Source organism: Rattus norvegicus, chromosome 5, assembly GCF_021556685.1.
Source record: "Rattus norvegicus strain SHRSP/BbbUtx chromosome 5, alternate assembly SHRSP_T2T, whole genome shotgun sequence".
Lineage (NCBI taxonomy): Eukaryota > Metazoa > Chordata > Mammalia > Rodentia > Muridae > Rattus > Rattus norvegicus.
The window spans coordinates 135,335,843-135,348,456 of record NC_141538.1 but is presented as its reverse complement, the minus strand read 5'-3'; positions in this window follow the sequence as shown (position 1 = coordinate 135,348,456).

The following is a 12,614-nucleotide window of genomic DNA, read 5'->3' as shown; positions in this document are numbered from 1 at the left end:
GGGCCCCCTTGGTGGCCTCTGTTCCCTTTGCAGCTCCCCTGGTCCAATTTGTTCTTCCTCAGTTCACTTGTGCCCTCCCGTCTTTCCTTCCCCACTTCCCAGCACCTGTCAGCCTCACCTGTCTTGTTCAGCATCCTCTTCTCTCTATGACCTCCTGACCCACTTCTTTTTTCTTCTTTCATTAGATTCCCTTCTCTTTGCTCCCAATTCCACAGTCTGCAGCTCACATTGATCCAGGCTTAGTGTTTATTTATTTGTCTGTTTTGAGACATAGTTTCTCTATGTAGTCCTAGCTGTCCTGGAGCTTAATATGTAGTCCAGAATACCCTTTACACTCACAGAGATCCACCTGCCGCTGGCTCTCAAGTGCTGGGATTAAAGCTGTGAGCCACCTTGTCTTGCCGTCCAGTCTTACTTTTAGTTTGTGAGGCCTCTACTCAGCCTGACCACCTTTGTCTCCCCATTAGCTGTAGAGGATTTTTTTTTTTTAATTCAATCTAGGACTTCCAGGGGACAGAGGAAAAAGCCTTGTACCTTGGACCATGCAGGGAAAACTTAGCTGGGCACTTCAGGAAGAATGCATTTCTAAGAATCTGACAGCAGGGGGCGCTGAATCCTTGGTACTTCTGGTTTGTCTCTAGTCTCACAAGCAAACCCAAAGGAGTGTGTTGTAGGTGGAAACCTAGAGGGTCCTCAGCAGGGGTGGGTTTGTCCTGATTTGATGCTGCTTTAGGTTGTTAGGCTTTAAGAAACCTTCATATGCTCCCTAAGTCTTTTGTTTGTTTGTTTTGAGTCAAGGGTTTATGTAGCTCACGCTGGCATTGAACTCCTGATCCTTCTGCCTCCTGCTCCCATCTCTCCTGAGTTCTGGATTATAGACATGCTCTACTATGCAAGATCATGCAATTTGTTTGCCTGTAATTCTGAAAAAACATTAATAGCCCAGGGGTTTTGGATTCTTCAAGCGAATGTTACTGGTTCCCTGGAGAGTATCATTTACACTTACCTCAGTCCTAAGGGATGCTCGCCATTTGGAGAGAGATAGGTAGTAGAGACCGCCATACAAACCGCTAAGAATCCTTCCTGTTATCTACAGGCAGTGTCGTGGGCCCACAGACTTCTCATACCCATGTCAGCTTAAGGAGGAAGCAAGTTTTGTTTTGTTTTGTTTTTTCCGGAGCTGGGGACCTAACCCAGGGCCTTGCACTTGCTAGGCAAGTGCTCTACCACTGAGCTAAATCCCCAACCAAGGAAGCAAGTTTTAAGGCAAACCCTATCCAAAATGTCCCTACAGACTTCTTTCCAGGTGCATAGAGGAAAAGGACAGGCCTGGGAGGGGAGGGACTTATCTCCGTGACAGCTTACAGTTGGTCCATTTGTAAACTGTATGTGCATTATGTGCCTGGGGGGAGGTGATGGGGGAGAAAGCACCCAAACTTGGGGTGAGGTCAAAGTGACTGGGTGACATGGATTCCAAGAATGGGAAGCAGGCTCCGGGCCTGCACTGCCACTGTCTTGGTCCCCAGGGCATGAAGGGTCATCTCAGTTTTCAGGAAGGAAGGCAGGAACCTCCAAAGCTTTGAAGTATGATATTATCATTACTGCTCTGTGATGGGGCAGCAGGAAGGCCCAGCAAGGGCCTGGGGGAGGACCCAGGCATCTGGAGACAGAAAGTGGCAGGGGAGACTTCCCGAAGGGGCTAGGTTGATAGAGAAGGGATTTCAGTTAGCTCTGTGTCTGGGGCAGGCAAGAAAGATGGCCTGCATCAGTCATTTCAGGGCACAGCAACATCTTTCTAGGCCTCCCAGAATGCTGGGAACTGGAGTTGAAGCCCCCACTCTCCACCCTAAGCTGACCACGGGTGGTTAATAAATATTGTAATCAGATTAGTGAGTAGAGGAAGCAGAGGTGATGGTGGGAAAAAGCTGTGCTGGGCTTCGTTCTCTCCTGGGAATCCAACCCTTCCCATGTGGCCCTAAAGCCACCCTGGCTCTTTAGCACCCTCTGTTGGCCAGGAGTAACTTCCTGGCACCCGACCTTCTCTGGGCATGGTGGAGGTTTCTATATCCTGGGTTTCCCAGCCTAGGGAGCTCTGGTGACTCTAGCTCCTCAGAATGCCCCTCTGCTTCTTTTGGCCACTGTGCTGCTTACCTGTGAGAGTCCAAGATGGCCATGCGCAGTGGAGTGTTTGCTGGAGAAAACCTACAGTTCCTCAGGGATGATCCAATCACTTTCCACTTCTGCCTTCTCCACAGCTGAGCTGAGTTCAGGACAGAGGCACAGGGAAGGGAAGCCTGAGTAGATGGACAGATGAGGCAGACCCATCCAGCCACCGGGTTCTCCTGGGAGAGGAAGAAGCAGGAGAATAGGGATTGGTGTTCTAGGAAGCTGGCTGTGGAGGAGCTTGGTGATGAAAACCAGAAGGATTGAGGTAGAGTTGGGGCTGGGAGTTAGGGGAGGTAGAAGTGGGGTATCCGAGGGCTTGGGAATCTGGGGATGGGGCAAGAAAAGGGAGGCTGAAGGATTGGAGGCAAGAGGGTCTGGGTCTAGACTGTGGAGAAATGAGCTATTGGAGGTATAGGATTTGGAACAGCAAACTTAGGGGCTGGATGTTAAGAACTGAGTTGTTAGGAGGTGGATATCGCCTCTTAACAAGAAGAGGTTGAAATGTTCAGGGGATGAGGGGCTAGAGTAGCAGAGCAACTGAACCTGAAGAAAAGTAGTAAAGACACAGATTGTTTTGGGCAGAGGGCTGTCCAGGGAGCATGAAGAGTACAGGGCAGCCCCAGGCCAGGCCTCCCTCAGCCCTTGTGTCTGCCGAGGCCACTGGGGGCAGGCAGTTCTCTCCTTGTTGGGCTGTCAGAGCGGGTTAGGCTTGGGGGAATTGGTTCTCTGGATCATCTCCTGGGAGCCAGCCCCTCCTGGTAGCTTTGTCTGGCAAAAGTGCAAGGATTAGCAGAGCTGCCCCCACACCACCTCCCAGCCTGCCAGCTCCTGGCGCTTTCATCCCCCAAGGTTGCTGAAGCTGCAGTGCTTTGAGATTAGGGCCCACAAAGGGGCCCCTTGTGCTCCAGCCAAGCCTTGGGGGCAGGGAGAGGAGGGGGTCCCAAGAACTCAGGGCAGGCCAAGTCCTGGAGACAAATCCTCTCCCTTCCTGGAACATCCAGAGTGGTCCTTAAGCCAAAGGGAGAGAAGACCATTCCTCTTGAAGGAGCACTCCAAGGACAGCTTAGCTCTTCAAGCGTTAGGCACCCACCTATAGTCATCGCCAGGTGCAGCTGGGAGGTGAGGTAGGGCAGAGAGTGCTAGGGGAGCAGAGGCTGGAGCAGGTTTAGAACATGGATGGAGAAAGAACCTTTGTCCAGTGATCACTAAGCATTCAGGGAGACTGGCCTGGTAAGAGAGGCTTGTCCTGGGCCTGAGGGAGCTGAGGTAAGAATGTGGAGGGTCTCACTATTCACTAGGTGTCTAAGGCCCAGGTCAACAGGAGCCCTGGAGAAAAAGGAGTGGCACTTGGATTTCACAGGGCAATCCAAGAGTGTTTTCCCTGTGGCTTGCAGGAAAGGGTAATGGTCATTATTTTAGCCATATAAATGCAAACAGGAAAGCTACCAACTGCTGTAAGCACCATTTCATAAGGGAAGGGACATCTTGGCGTGGGAACTAGGAAAGAAATGATCCCAGACTAGAGATGCCTCAGTAAATGCACCTCTATAAAAACTCCTCACAATTTTTCTTATAGTTTATTGATATCGGGTGTAGTGTCTTGGGACTTCCCGAGACAGTGACTTTTAAGAAGGTGTCTGTTTCAAGGGGTTGAGGCTCCTAGGTTTGTGCATTTACTGAAACTCCGCCCACCTCTCTCTGTAGCAGTAGGTGGGTGGGTGGGGTGGTTGTTTGAGGTGTGGCACTGGGAATTCGGGAGAAGCTGCTGCTGGCTGGGGGCTCTGCTTGGATGGTGGCACTCCTAGCCTTAGCTTCCTCATTGCCAAGGAGACTTAAGAGGAGGGGGAGGGAGTGGGCCTGACTGGGTCGATAGAGGGAAATTTCTTCCTGTCTTCTTGCTCATAAAATGTTTGTGGTCAACATATTGCACAACATTCCCAGAGAGACCACAAAAGGCAGCAGAGTCAAATGGAGCACACAGAGCTTGGTCTGTCTAATCAGGACACAGCTGGGTCACCTGTCAGGGATAGTGATAAGAAGCTCAGGGTAGTTGAGGTGGTGGTGGTTATATGAGATCAGCAGGAGACACATCAAAGGTGCCCAATAAATCCCCCGTGAGAAAGTGACCCTATGAGGGGGCTGCCCATCAGGGATAAAGGCAGATAGAATTAGCCAAGTCAGTTTTTTTTTTTAAGATTTATTTATTTTATGTTTGTGATCACACTAGAACTGTCTTCAGACACACAGAAGAGGGCATCAGATCTCTTTACAGATGGTTGTGAGCCACCATGTGGTTGCTGGGAATTGAACTCAGGACCTCTGGAAGAGCAGTCAGTGCTCTTAACCACTGAGCCATCCCTCCAGCTCCCCCACCACACACACACCCTGAATTAGCCAGTTCTTATGCAGCATTTACCACATACCAGGCTCTGTGCTGAATTTCAACCTGGTTAATCTTTATGACAACCCTGGGAAGTAAGTATGATTATTTGGTTATTTCTCTCATTTTATAAAGAAAACATAAGCACAGAGGTTAAGTGACTTGTCTGTGGTCATACAGCCAGTAAGAGCAGACCCCAGATTTGCACCCAGGTGGGCTGGCTCTGGTGTCCAGCACTTTTACTATGGATGCCTTACCAAGAGCAAAGGTTCCTTGAGTTGCCACTGTTCCCTGGCCATGTTTGACCACTACAGGACAGCTCCACTGTTTTCCAGGAAGCATCAAGAGGCGCTTACCATCTTGTAGGTATTGGACAGAATGAAAATGTACCCTGGCCTCAAAGTGGTAGCTTTAGACAAATCATGTCCATAAATCCTTCTCTGTCCTTCTCTAGTAATTGATTTTTTTGTGAATTTCATATTGCATTCAGTGTGCACACGGTGTCTGCATCATTTCCTGTTATCTCTCTCTCACCTCCATCTCTTCCCATCTCCCATCCTGGTCCCTTCTACTCTTCTGTTTTTATTACACACACAAACACACACACACAGACACACACACACACAGACACACACACAGACACACACACACAGACACACACACACATAGACACACACAGACACACATACACACATAGACACACACAGAGACACACACAGAGACACACACACATACACACACAGACACACACACAGACACACACACACAGACACACACACATACACACACAGACACACACAGACACACACACGCAGACACACACACAGACACACACACAGACACACACACAGACACACAGACACACACATACACACATACACACACACACATACACACATGCACACCCCTCTACTGAGCCCATTCCTTGCTGGCATACGTATGTTTGTTTAGGGCAGAGCACTTGGAATTGGGTAATTTTATCAGGGGATTTGTTACTGGAGATTCTCCTTCCCTTAGCAGCTGTTGACTATCCGAATTTATTCATCTGGGGATGCGTCTCATAGACTTTCTCCCATTCCATATCCATAAATTCTGTAATGTAACTTCCTTTGAGAGGTAGAGCTTAATTTCTTTCCTCCATGTGTGGACTAGACTTAATTACTTGCTTTTAATGAATAGAATTTGGCAGAGGGATAGAATGTCACTATAACATTTTTTAAATTACCACGTGCGTGTGTGCGCGCGTGTGTGCGCGCGTGTGTGCGCGCGTGTGTGTGCGTGCTTGTGCTTGTGTGGCATGGTGTGTCTGGAAGTCAGAGGACAACTTAACAGGACTTGGTTCTCTCCTTCTGTCTTGTCCACATGGGGCCCCAGGACCAAGCTCAGGTGGTCAGGCTTAACAACAAGCGCCTTTGCACTGAACATTCTCACAGGCTCAATACATCACTTCTGAGGTAATTTATTAAAGATTCACATTCTCTTTCTTTTTTTTTTCTTTCTTTTTTTTCCAGAGCTGAGGACCAAACCCAGGGCCTTGCACTTTCTAGGCAAGTGCTCTACCACTGAGCTAAATCCCCAACCCCTTCACATTCTCTTTCTTTTTCAATCTCTCTATATCATCCTTCTCCATCTGTATCTGTATCTCTGTCTCTATCTCTCTTTCTGTCTCTGTCTCCATCCCTATATCCCATCCTGCTGGATAGAGCCCTTGGAAGACAACTGAGTCATTTGGCAGCCAGCAGCAGCAGCCAACAGACATAGCTATACAAATGAGCCTTCCCGGAAGAGGACCCCCACTGCCCAGTGGAGGTTAGAGCAACAGAGCCCTGGCTGACAGCCTAACTACCACCTCATAAGACCCTGAGTCAGAACCACCTGGCTAAGCTTCTCCCGACTCTCAGAAACTGATTCAGTAAATGTTGTAGGTTTCTATGCAATTTTGGTTTTGTTTTCTTGGGGCTAAATGTTATTAAATAGCTCAGATTGACCTGGAGCTTGAGAAGAGGAGCCTCCTACCTCAGCATCCCCTAAACTGCTGAACTACAAGCCTGCATCACCATGTTTAGCCATAGCTGTCCTGGGGGAAGGCATTGAGGAGAGCCGTGCTCTTTGAGAGGTTTGAGTAGGACCCAGGCTCCAAGGATCCTCCCATTTCGAGCCCCTTCTGTCCTGTCTTATTTTCTTGGTCGTTAATGCCCACAGCTTCATTTGTGGGACCCCTCAGCATCGTTCAGCCTCCCTTTGAGTCCCCACCCAGAAGTTTGCATGCATCTGTGTTTCATGGTGTGTGTGTGTGTGTGTGTGTGTGTGTGTGTGTCTCGCAGGAGAGATTTGTGTGTAGTGTGTATTAGTTTATTAGTGGTCTTCATGTAGCATGGGTTGATTTGTAAGTTTTAAATGTAAAGGAACATGTGTTCAGCTGTATTCCTGTATTATTTTGGATAGAACACGGATGTCTGCAGGATAGCTGTATCAGAGGGCCAGCGTGGGAACCTGTGCACTTTATCTATGTGTCTGCACTGGCTAATTCTGGGACGTGTGTCTGGGTTTTCATGGGCAAGCGTTTTCAAGAGCTTGAGCTGTGGTCCTCAAAGGGTTAAGGGAAACAGGCGCCACCATAACTCTTAATCATAGCTTTGCAAGCTTAGCCAGTGCCCCTGTTGAAAAATGTTTCAAAAAGCAAAATAAATGATCTTTTAGTTACAGAAGTATTGATTTTGCCCACATCTAGTAATAAAGAGCAAGTCACCTGTAGCTAAAACTCTTGTAAAATATATTTTATACTCTAATAGTCTGCAGATAGAGTCACCCGCTGAGCACAGATGACAAATCTCCCCAGTGCGGCCCGAGCCCCACATATTTCACGTCAGGGACACAGTGGTGGCGCAGCCACAGCAACTGAGCTGGGCCTCCCTGCGGGCGAAGACACAGCCTGGTTGGCTGGAAAGAAAGAAAAGAGGCAGGTTCTTAGCACAAACAGCCCCCTGCCCCTACCAGGGCCTTCAGTATCAGCCTGCTTGTAGCAGACAGATCAGTCCTCTATGTCTAGAGGTCACAAAAAGAGCTCCTCTGCTTTCTTCAAACAAGGAGATGTTTTTCCATACCACTCAGTCTCAGAAGCTGATAGTTTGGGAACGTGGACGCGGCACTCATGAGTGTGTGTGTGTGTGTGTGTGTGTGTGTGTGTTAGAGAATATTATCTTACGTCTGCTCAATCATGTTCAAATATGTAGCATGGCTTGATCTTTTCCAAAGTCTCTGTGTTTGTGTTAAGGGATGATGTTGACCCCCAATTCACTCATGGGCAGGGTAACCCTGCATATGTGCAGAGGGACACACTTGATACTTTCTATTGGACATGTACCTACCCGGCTCTGTATAGTCATGCAGACATATTGGACTCATCCAGTCCCTTCATGCAGATCTGCTGTTTATCTACAGAACCAGGCTGCGTCCACTTTCTCCTGAATTCCTTGGAGAAGTAGACTTTGGTCTGAAATGACCAAACAGTTACTTTAGTTTGGGGTCTGGAATGTGCACCACACTCTTCTGCCTTTAAGTAGGTGGGAAGCTCAGCCAGACCTGAGCCTGTCATAGGCCTGTCTCTCCCAGCCCTCCTTACAATGAAGGGAAATCACTCCGTGGGACAGCTGGCCCCTGTCTTCCTCTTACTTCTCAGAGGGGATGGCCCCAGAGAGGAAGCCTAAACTTCGGAGGCCGCATGCTTGGCATGAGTCTCCCCTTTGCTCCGTTTTGCTGTGTATGCCAGAGCAGGTCTCAGCACTTCCATGAGCCTCTGTCCTCATAAAGTCCACTATCTTCTGGCATCAAAGTCTCCTAGAGAAGGCCATTTGCTGTCTTCCCAATGAGGGCAACGTCAGAGAATCCAAGAATCTCCCTACCTTCTACTCTGTGACTTCTGCCCGAAACACTCAGAAGTGTCTGTTCCATAGCCCCACTTGGCATTAGATGGATGGGATTAGATGCCACCCCATCATCCCCACAGGAAGAGGGGGGCAGAGTAGGCAGAAGAAACTTGGTACTCAAAAGCACTACAGGGTACCCTCACAGGGACAAATAGAGGGGTTTCTATTGATGGAGGTTGAAGGAGTAGACAGATTTAGGAGACTGCTGGGTTTAAGGCAGTCCAGAGGAAGGGTAGGCAATGTCTGGTAGTATGGGAGAGCAGGTTGGGAGGCAGGGATGGTCAGGAGCTCCAGGGGGATTTGAAGAGCTCTAGGAAATGGGAGAGGTAGAGCAGGGAGCAGTTTTAACTACGTAGGCACTGGCACACTGGGTATTCGTGTGTGCCTGTATGTGTGCCTGTGTGTGTGCGTGTGTGTGTGTGTGTGTGTGTGTGTGTTGTGTGTTGAGGGGGTTATTTGGGATGGAAAAGCCTGGAGGACACAGGAGACTCTTTAGCACCAGGGGCAGTAGTTTGTTGGAGGGAGGGGAAAGAGCAGGTAGCTGCCCCGCGCTGGGATTGGGAAGTGGGGGTGAAGGGGTAGGGAGGGCTGTTTAAGCGGCCGCCGCGCTAATAACCTGTCCAGGAGATGGCTCGTGGCAAATTGCTTTGTTAGTCTTGTCAGCGCGGCCAGGGCCGCCGTCAGCGCGCGCCATGGATCAAGATGATGAATCGCCGTGGATGGCGCAGATGCGGGCGGCCCGCGGCCCGTCCCGGGGGTTGGGGTGGGCTGCGGAGGGGGCCGCAGGGGGCCCGGCCACCGCCATTAACTCCCGAATTAGCTCTAAGCCGCCCACCACCTAGCCACTGCCCTGGGGAGCGCGGGGCCGTAGGGGCGGGAGCGAGCCCAAGATGCAGAGAGGCTGCTCGTGTTCGCTTGCACACCCTGAACCTGGACCCCAGCCTCCAGAATCCTGACTCCTCCCGCTGCTCCTGGATTCCTCTGAGTGCCTTGAGAGGGAAAGGACCTCCAGTCAGCTCTGCGAATCTGCCTCCGTTTTAGCCCTCTGCTGGGGCTTTCATAGGGTAACCTTTGCTAACCAGCTGCATCCCATGTATTACTCCCAAGCCCCGATGTAGTTAGCAGATGGGACAGGAGGAGGTGTGAGCTGCAGTTCGCTCTCTCTCTATTTGTCTCTCTGTCTCTGTCTCTGTCTCTGTCTCGGTCTCTCTCTGTCTCTGTCTCTGTGTCTCTGTCTCCCCCCCTTCGAGTGTGTGTGTGTGTGTGTGTGTGTGTGTGTGTGTGTGTGTGTGTGTGTTTGGATGACCTGTGGGGGGAGCGGGATTTTCAGAGACCACAGATGGAGTTTAGGGGGACTTAGGCCCCTCAATTTCCAGATGCTTACTTCAACAAAAACACTCAGGACCCCCTAAAGTCCTTGGAAACGTGTGGGTACTCACTTCTCCCAAGTTCCTGAATGGCCTTGTCCCTTGACCACCCCTTCTTGGTTTAATTTAGAAATGTCTCCCATAACATGCACGCACACCTAAGCAGAACCTACATGTTTGCATATGTATTTATCTAAACACATTGTGTAAAAATGCGTATATATTCATAATACATAACAGGTTGATGAATTGAGCAAACATACAAGTGAAGTAGGTCAATTTATTGGGGGTGGGTCCTAGTTTTTCTGGGTATGCCTTTCTCTTAAGCTCTTTGAAGGTCTATCAGCCATAGCCTGGGGCAGGTAGGTGGGTGAGGAGACTGTAGGAGTGGTCTCCGGGAGGAAGGTCCTGAACCATTTTTATTTCTTGGTTTTAGTCTAGACAGTGGCATTTTTGAAATGCCTTTGTTAAACCGGTAGGACCCCCCATATTGTGGCTTGCCAAGCTTGTCACTACTCCAGGTCTCCCACAAAGGCCTTTCCCCAGCCCTCTTTCTTTCCTGGAGTTTCTATCTGAGCAGGTGAGCTCATCTGTAATGTTGCGGCTCCTCTCCCCAATCCATAGTAAACTCAGGAGCCAGGACCTGGGCTACAGTGTCTATGGGAACCAGGGTGGAGGGTAGGAATGTGGCGGAGTGACAGCCAGCTCCCTCTGTCCCTGGTATCCTCTTAGGTGAAAGCCCTTTGAAGGTAAGTCTAGCCTGGCACTGTGGGCTTCTCCAGGTGTCTGGAATTTTGAGTTATATGAGACTTGACTTGTTTAATGAGAATGATATTGGCCACTTAGCCACCATCTTCAGACCCGGATGACTGTCCTGATGGGGGTCTCTGCAGCCTGAGATAAGAAGAAAGGGGACTTGGTGGCAAACAGATCCTTCCAACAGCAGGTGCCTAGTTGGGTCTGATCCTCATCATCTGCAGCCTGCAGCACGGAGTCTGTGGGTCCTCAACCACTCTGTCCTCTTTGGCACAGGACATTCCCCTTCAGCTTGCCCAGTGGTCCTCTATTCTGTCCAAGGTGGGGAACTAGGGGAGGATGAGTACAGTTGGGTCACTGAATAAGGACAGAAGATACTTGCCTCACTAAAACAAGGTTTCTCATTGGGTGGGGGAGGCAAAGTACTATTTCTGGCCTTATCAAGTAAGGATTGCTTGAAGGGAGGACTCCACATCTGTATTACCTTGGAGGGGGCTTGCATGTCTCTCAGTAGTATGCACTGGTGCTCAGAGTTGTGTGACAGAATAAGTGTGTGTGTGTGTGTGTGTGTGTGTGCGCAAAGCTCTATGATTTTCTCCAGGATGAATCATGTGCACGCATGTGCACGCATGTGCGTGTGTGCGTGTGCGTGCGTGCGTGCGTGTGTGTGTGTGTGTGTGTGCCTGTGTGTGTGTGTGTGTGTGAAGGACAGTTGGGTGGAGGCACAGTATGGAGCTCTGGTGGTAGTCCTGATTACCTAAGCCAAAGAGGCAGCCTCACTCCCCTCCCTTTCCTTCTCTCCTCTCCCCTTCTGCACTAGACTGAGATCCCTGAAGAGAAATTAAAAGGTTATTTAAAGCCCCCGCCTCCGCTTTTTTTGTCCCTTTAAATCGAGCCTAAACGGTTTTGCTTTGGCAGAAGAAATCTTTTCTGGAGCATTGAGGTGGGGGGTGGGGGATCCTGGTGGGAGAGAAGAGTCTAAGCAGCCTAATCCTCTTATGCCCCCTCCCCTTCCCTTTCTTTGGAGCCTCCTCCCCCTCCCCTCAGGCGCCCTGCCTCTAACTCTGGGTTGAAGATCGGTCCCATCTTTAAATCTGTTGGTGGCTCCTTCTGTTCCACTAAGGCCAAAATTTCTGACCCTCTCAACTCAACCTGGGATTCTAAAATCTACAGTTAGTACAGCAATCTCCTCCATGCCTCAGACCCCAAAAAAATAAATAGCCAAGCTCCTCAGAGCCAGACCAGAGAGCTTTGCTTGTAGACCTGAGCAATGTCAGAACCAGGATCCAGCTGCCGGCCTGTCCAGCTACCTGGATTACAGTACACTTGACCCAAAAATCCCACAGAGAAAACCCCACAGTCACACACAGACCAGGGTTACATGAGCATCAGTAACAAAGACACAACCCTCTCTAGTCCCAGCCACTGAGGCCAAAGACACAGTGCACAGAGCACTGGCCACACAACACACACATCCTTTCATTGATTCGGCCAAGAACTCTCCAGGTACCACAGTACTATCATATAGACACAGCCTCCCAGGGCTTCCATAAAGTCATAGCCACAATAGCCGAGGTTCCCACACTAGTGGGGACACGTGACCCCTTGGCACACACCTCAGACACACACGGCCTTGTCTGGTTCCATAGCTTGCTGCATAAAGACCTCTTCTTATGAATCAGTGGCACCTGGAAGGAGAAGGAGGCTGACAAGAACTCCAAACCCTATCCAGGGGTCCCCACCCCCCCCGTGAATCATTGGTGTGTGTGTGTGTGTGTGTGTGTGTGTGTGTGTGTGTGTGTTCCTTTCACACTGAGAAAGGTGCATATGTTGTATGTGCATGAAAAAGTGAGTTCCACATACTCAGCCTCCTAACCCTCTCTAAGAGCATCCTGCTGTCACAGGTTCCACCCTATATGGGTTGAGCTTGGGTGGTACTGAGCGCAAGTTGTGTTCATGTGGGTGCTGTGTTACCAGAGGTGTGTGTGTGTGTGTGTGTGTATGTGTGTGTGTGTGTGT